Raw genomic sequence first — 7,628 nt, 5'->3', positions numbered from 1 at the left:
GGCAGGTGTCCCAGCTGTCCATGAGACCAACAGCATCAAATCTTATCAAACAAAATGTGGAAACAATGAGGAATGACTTAAGAACATTTATGTTAGGTAGCATGCCCAGTATAGGATGGATGGTCTTTTGTCCTTAGGAATCCTACATATTTTGTTACTTTTTTCCAACTGGAGTTTTCTGTTTCTATCTTCCTGGCAATCTTACTATATCAATGGACTCATTTTTAGAAACTTACATCATGATATTGTATATAAGGATGTCACCCTTCTACTAATTACATATGTATGTTTTAAGATTGTATGTATTTATTTACTTTTTCTTTGTTACTTATTCATTAATATTCCTACATAATCTTGTTTTATTTTCTTTTAACTTTGTTTTTGACATTGTGTAAAGTACTTTGAACTACATTCTTTGTATGTAAATATGCTATATATAAATACATGTTGTTGTTATTGGTAGTTGTAAAGAAAGAAAGAAAGGAATGGAGTGTAAAAAATAAATAAAGCAAAAACTGTAACAGCAACAACTAATAATAAACTATCCATTTATTTATTAGTTTGTGACCACTTATTCTAATTCAGGGTTGCGGGGCACAAAGCATGAACCAACACAGGACTGGCACCAAGAATGAAAAACTAGATATAAAGAATACAACACATAATTATCTATTGTTTAAAATTAATCATGTCAGAAAAATAAAATAGCTAAAACATAGAGAGCTACAATTTCTAAGGGTTTTGAAACTAGCAGAGATTTAAAGATGTGGAATATGGTCAAACTGTACTTGTTATGATTATACTATAATGCCAATTCACTTTTATTGTCTTAATTTTTTAAACTTATTGTTTTAGTGTACATTTTGTTTTTTTAATGTTGCATTGGGTGTAATTTACTGTTAAGTGTCCTAAACTTCCATTTATTAAACTAACCTATCTGTTTTAGTATTTACTGTACAGTAAGTAGATTCATTAATTTTTCACTGCTTATCCATGGGCGGGTCACAGGGGCAACAGTCTTAGCACAGGGGCAAAGCTACATAACTTGACAGTCGGGTTGGCCTCCTGGACTGTTTGTCACTTTATTAGGTTGGCTGGAAGGGTGCTTGTAAATAGCCCTCAGGCCTTTGGTGACGTTTCAGTCTGGGAGGACCCTGCCTGGTAAGTATTCCAGCTGCCTGTTGCCGGCGTGAGGTTGCCATAACAACCGAGAGGGGCAAGGATGTTTCGGCGGGAAAATTTTCCTATTTAAGGGGAATGGCGGATCAAAAAGGAAAAAAAAAAAAAGAATCAAGAAGGAAGGAAAAGGCTGAAGGCAAGGAGTGACTATCCACGCTTAAAGGATCATTCTGGATCTTTCTTCACCCAGGGATGTCTGCTATTTGTGGGTGGCCACCACGAAGAAATAATCCGGTGACGAATCCCCGAGAAGAGGCCAGGTTGGTGTTCTCCGGGTGCTCCCGTCTGGTGAGTCAGATTCGGAATTTGCATTTCCTTCGTGATAGTCCGAGGAGAAGCCGTTTCCACCGAAGGAACTGAACTGCAGGATTTATTTTCCTTATAGGTGGATTAAGTAGATTTTTCTTTTTTTTGACATTTCGGAGAACATTATTTTTTATTATTATTATTATTTTCTTTTGTTTATTGTCTACGTCGAACCGGGGATTCGGATTTGGGCGCTGGGGAGGGCGTCTGGGAAAGGGATTCACTAATGAGCACTCAGGCACCAGGCACGTAAATGTAAATAGTAAATGTTAATATATTTTCATTCCCACTTTCCTTTGCGTGAGATTTTTTTTTCCAGTTATATAAGGACGTGCATAGGGGCCAAGAGGGGCAGAGGACCGAATATGGTAATGCTGCTTTAACCTCCTTTTATCATCCACTTCCCTTTGGGTTGTGAAGTGTAGGAACCGCGTGCGTTTTTCTTGCGGTTGCTACAATATGTACCTTTTCCTAGTCATACTTGCCAACTCATACTGTGGGATCCCAAGGCGTTACCAGGCCATCTAGGAGATATATTCCTTCTAGCTTACTCTGGGTCTTCACCAGAATTACCTACTAGCTGGTTGTGTCCATTAAACCTCCACAGGGAGGCATTTGTATCAGACGCCTGAACCAGCTCAATTGGCTCCTCTTGATGCGGACAGTTAGTGGCTCTATTCTGAGCCTCTCCTGCATGTCTGTTCTTCTCACCTTTTTCTAAGGAAGACCCAAGATACCCTGTGGCTCAATATCCAAAGCTCATGACAATAGGTGAGGATATGGTCATGGATTGGCTGGTACATCGGAAGCTTTGTTTTCTGGTACAGCTCCTTCTTCACCACTACAAGTCGGTATATTGACTGCATAACTGTGCCCCAATCCGTCTGTCAATCTCACCACCCTTTTTCCCCTCACTAGTGAACAAGACACCGAAAATACTTAAAATTCTGTACCTGAGGGAGTAACTCATCTCTCAGAGAGGACAATCCACCTTTTTCCTACTGAGGACCATGATCTCAGATTTGGAAGCACTGATCCTCAACCCTGCCGCTTCATGCTCGGTTGCAAACCATCCTAATATGTGTTGGAGTTTACAGCCCAATGAAACCAACAGAACCATGGCCTCCGCAAAAAGCATTGGCGCGATTCTAAGGTCACTGAACTGGACACCCTTCCCTTCCCTTCCCAGCTGTGCCTTGATATCTTGTCCATGAACATCACAAACAGGATGGAAGACAAAGCACAGCCCTCACATTCACGGAGACATTGCTGTGAATTTTCTGAGGATATGGATGCAGCTTTCACTGTGATTATAAAGGTACTAAATAGCATTTATTAAGTATCCTGGAAATCTGTACTCTCTTAGCACCCAATGCACAATCCCTCGAGGAACATGGACACATGCCCTGTCTAAGTCCGCAAAAACATGTAGAATGACTGGACATACTCCCGTGCCACCTCCAGGATCCTCCTCTTGATGGTAAAGAGCTAATCTCGTGTTCAACAGTTCAACAACCTGAATGGAATCCACATCGCTCCTCCTGGATCCACAGGCATAAGCTTTCCTAGTGGGGTTGAGGAGTGTGATCCCCCGACAGCTAGAGCATTCCCTTTGGTCTACCTTTTAAAAAACTGGGACCACCACCTCTGTCTGTCATTCCAGGGGCACTGCTCCTGATAACCACGCAACATATATATCATGTGTCAGAGGTGGCTGGGGTGGCGACACGGCCAGGACGCCCAGGAGGACCGGAGGAGGGCTTGCGCCTTCCCCAGACCATCTGGGGGCGACTGCCCTAGTTCCTTCGGGGGCCCTGTAGGGGGGCACCCCCATGCCTTTGGAGCCCTGGACCTCAGCACTTCCACCACACCAGGAAGTGCTGGGGGGAAGAGGAGCAGGGACACCCAGAGTGCTTCCGGGGTTGCAGCCGGCACTTCCGCCACACGGGGATGCGTCTGTGGAAGATTGCCGGAACCGATAATAAAAGGGACCGCCTCCCTTCATTCAGTGGCGAGAGTCGGGAGTGGAGTGGACTGAGCTGGAGAAGAGAGAGAGAGAGGCGGTCTGAAGAAGGCATTGTCTGGCCAGGACTGTGGGGACTTTGGGGGTTTGTGGTGCACTTTGAACTGTATATAGTGTAAATAAACATGTTTGTTGGTGACATGAACGTATCTGCCTGTCTGTGTCCGGGCCAGCCTCCACAATGGCATCCCAGATGGGTCTTTTCTGCCTGTTTCAAGGCGGAGGGCCCCGTCATAAAATAATTTTGTGGACAGCCCGGCGCAGCAGGGGCACCCACACACGTGCCGCGGGTGCGGTATGCCCACAACCCTGGGACATGGAGTCGCCCAGCAGACTGCTGCCTGACCGCGGAGGACTGGTGCTCACCTGGTGCAGGAGAAAGACAATGGCCAGGGCAAGAGTGCAGCAGGCTCCGACGAGCGTGCCGGCGCTGGAGGCGCCCGCAACGGCGTGTCGCCCAGTGAAGCCATGCTGGGGAAGTTTCCTCGTGCAGACGGGATCCGAGAGGTAAGTTCCCTGCTTGTTGGCAACCGGCCCTGTGGGGCCGAGTGTGTTCTTTGATTTCATAGCAGGGGCTGCCCGGATCTTCGTCAGTGGCGGGGGCATATCGGTTTGCGGGGCTCCAGCGGTGCGGCAGCAGCTACGAGAGCTGCGGAAAGGGAGCCGCTGCTGCTCGTGAAAGCCCAACAAACGCCACCGCATCAGGAAGAGGAAAGTCAAGATGGCCGCGGACCGGAAGTCCCACCTGTTGACAGGCACGGGATTGGACGATGTGTCTTGTGTGCCCGCCAATGACTGTATAGAGGCGGGACCAAGGAATGTCCGTCTCGTGACCGGGAGACCCAATTGGGCCGGAGGAAGAGGCCCACAGGAAGTCGGCGGCGTGTGTTGCTGACAGACAGGTGAGCTCACCGTCGGCTAACTTCCTGTCTTTGCTGGCTGCTCTGCAGAGCAGCTGCTGTTGCAGGTGCTGCGTGCCCTCCGGGCAGAATTGCAAGTACTGGAGAGGAAGGCAGTCGCATCGACAGAAGTGCTACGAATGGCGACGAGACGGCGCAACGCTGGATTCTTTAGCCGTACAGCATAAAGAAGAATCCGCCGAAATTGGCTGTGATGTTAATGACCAGCAACGAGTACGCGGTTCTTCGACAATGGACGCGGCAGGGAGTGCTGTGCGCGAGGTGAGGAGGGAGTGATCGCAGGGGCTGGCAGGACAAGGGCTGATGAGTGCCCTGGGTCCAAGCGCCTTATTCTCCAAGCCCGCGGCAGTCTCCCGTCGCTCTGTAGGGACGCAGACGGGATCAGATCTGAGCGTGTGCCATGCTCAGACCCAGACTGTCAAGGCATCCTAGAGGAACAGGAGGAATCGAAGGGTGAATGCCGGTTCCTCCGATATGGGAGGACGTGAGGCAGGCGGCTCACGTCCGGTTGCTGGCTGCCCTCTGCAAGAGCAAAGGGAACCCACAAAGTCAGCGGGGAGAAAGGACTGCAGGCGGTCCTGTCTGTTACAGGAGGGGGTGCCGTACAGGCAAGTGCCAGGATGCCGGTCGGAGGGGGGAGCGTTGCCAGTGCGTGGCACAGTGGGACGCCATGGAAGGGTGTCCAGGCAGCGGCTCTTCCCCCTTGTTTCTGTATGTTGCAGAACCGGGCCCTGGACGTGTGATAGGACCCACTTCGTTGGGAACCTGCCCTCATGCGACGGGCCGTCTGACGGGAGGACTCTCCGCTGGCGAGTGGGTGCCGCCACGGCTGAAGGGGCGAGTAACTTCAACCAAAGGGGCACAAAAACCTCGGAGGGGGTGCCGGTAAGAGGAGGGAGAGCGGCCTGTGCGAGGCACAGGAGGACGCCAGGTGGTGGTGTCCAGGTGGCGTCTCCGCCCCTATGCCTGTTTGGAGAACAGGACCGGACCCTGGCTTCCCAGGAGTAGAACCCGCTTCGGGGGTAAGCTGCCCTCGCGGGACGTGCCGCTCCTCCCGAGTGGTCTTCGCTGGCAGTGGGGCACTGTCAGAGTTGGCGACCCGGCCGGGATGCCCAGAGGAGGGCTTGCGCCTTCCCCAGACCATCTGGGGGTGACCGCCTGAGTTCCTTTGTGGGCCATGGGTAAAGAGCTTTGAAGCTCCACCCTGTAGAGGCCCGTGGTCACCACCAGGGGGCGCGCCCATGACTTTGGAGCCCTGGACCACCGCCACACCAGGTAGTGCTGGGTTGAAAGAGTGCTTCCGGGGTTGCAACCGGCACTTCCGCCACACGGAGGTGTGTCTGTGGAAGATTGCCGGAAGCCACCTGGAGCACATCTGGGTGATAATAAAAGGGGCCGCCTCCCTTCATTCAGTGGTGAGAGACGGGAGTGGAGTGGACTGAGCTGTAGGAGAGAGAGAGAGAGAGAGAGAGGCGGTCTGAAGAAGGCATTGTGTGGTCAGGACAGTGGCGACTTTGGGGGTTTGTGGTGCACTTTGAACTGTGTATAGTGTAAATAAACGTGTTTGTGGGTGACATGAATGTGTCTGCCTGTCTGTGTCCAGGCCAGCCTCCACACATGACAGTGCAACAATGTTTAGAGCCTTTAACATTTCTGGGTAGATCTAATCCACCCTCAGGGCCTTGCTACTGTCAGGTTGCTTAACAACCTCAGTTACCTCCCTCCCTCCCTTCCCCTATCAGCTTCTGGATCTGCTTTTTCCACAGAGGGTGTGTCCATCAGGATCAGGCGCTCATCTACGTGTTCCTTTATTGTCAGACTACATCCTCATCCAGATCAGAATTTGGTCATCAGGCTGCAGCTCCATTTGGACTCTATGTTCCCATCCTTGCCCTGGGATGTGGAAGGGCACCCCAAGACGTTCCCAGTCCACCTCCTAATACTCACTTGGGCTTTTCAGGTCTGTTCAGGCACCTCACCCCACTATCTGACCCAACTCACCATCAGGTGGTAATCAGTTGACAGCTCTTCCCCTCTCTTCTCCTGGCTGTCCAGAACATATGGCTGCATATCTGATAATACAATTATACATATAAATCTGTGGCCAAATGTGCTCTAGTACCAAGTACACTTATGAGCCAGATTATGTTTGAACATAATGTTCGCTATGGACAAACCATGTGTAGCATAGAAGTCCAATAACAAAATAACACTCAGGCTTAGATTAGGCAGGCTGTTCTTCCAAATCACACCTCTCCAGGTGCCTCCATTGTTGCCTACATGGGTGTTGAAGTCATCCAGCAGAACTAGGAGTCCCTCCAGGAACTCCAAAAATGCCCATTTGGTGTTAAAGAACATACAACAGTCAGAGTCCTTCCCTCCACAATCTTTAGTTTCACAGAGGCAGCCCTCTTGTTCTCCAGGACAACTACCAACATGGCATAGACAAGGCAGTGGCTCAATAACAGGCCTACTCCTACCTGTCACCTTCCCCCTGGGCAATTTTAGCATTAAATAGAGTCTAGTCGCTGTTTCGAGGTTTGGTTCCAGCATCAGGGGCCTCATGCATAATGCTGTGCGTAGAATTCACACAATAACATGGCATCCGAATCGGTGACACTGTCTCCAGCACCATCAGGCTGAGTACCGGAGCTCCTCAGGGCTGCGTTCTCAGTCCACTTTTGGTTTACACTCCTGACTCACGACTGCACTGCCCTGCACAGCTCAAACCACATCATCAAATTCGCCGACGACACGACCGTGGTGGGGCTCATCAAAAACAACGATGAATCTGCATACAGAGATGAGGTGAAGCAGCTGGCTGCCTGGTGCAGTGACAACAACCTGTCGCTGAATGTGGACAAAACTAAAGAAATGGTCATCGACTTCAGGAAAGCTCGCTCCACCCACACACCACTTAGCATTCACGGTTCCACGGTTGAGACTGTAAAAAACACCAAGTTCCTGGGAGTTCACATCTCAGATGATCTCACCTGGACCACCAACACCACCTCCATCACCAAAAAGGCCCAGCAGCGTCTACACTTTCTGAGACGACTGACGCGAGCCAACCTGCCCCCTCCCACCCTCACCATGTTCTACAGGGGCACTATAGAGAGCGTCCTAACCAGCTGCATCTCCACCTGGTTCGGAAACAGTACTGTTGCTGATATCAGGCGGATTGAAAGGATCATCAAAGC

Source organism: Polypterus senegalus, chromosome 18, assembly GCF_016835505.1.
Source record: "Polypterus senegalus isolate Bchr_013 chromosome 18, ASM1683550v1, whole genome shotgun sequence".
Classification (NCBI taxonomy): domain Eukaryota; kingdom Metazoa; phylum Chordata; class Cladistia; order Polypteriformes; family Polypteridae; genus Polypterus; species Polypterus senegalus.
Note: the sequence above shows the minus strand (reverse complement) of the source record.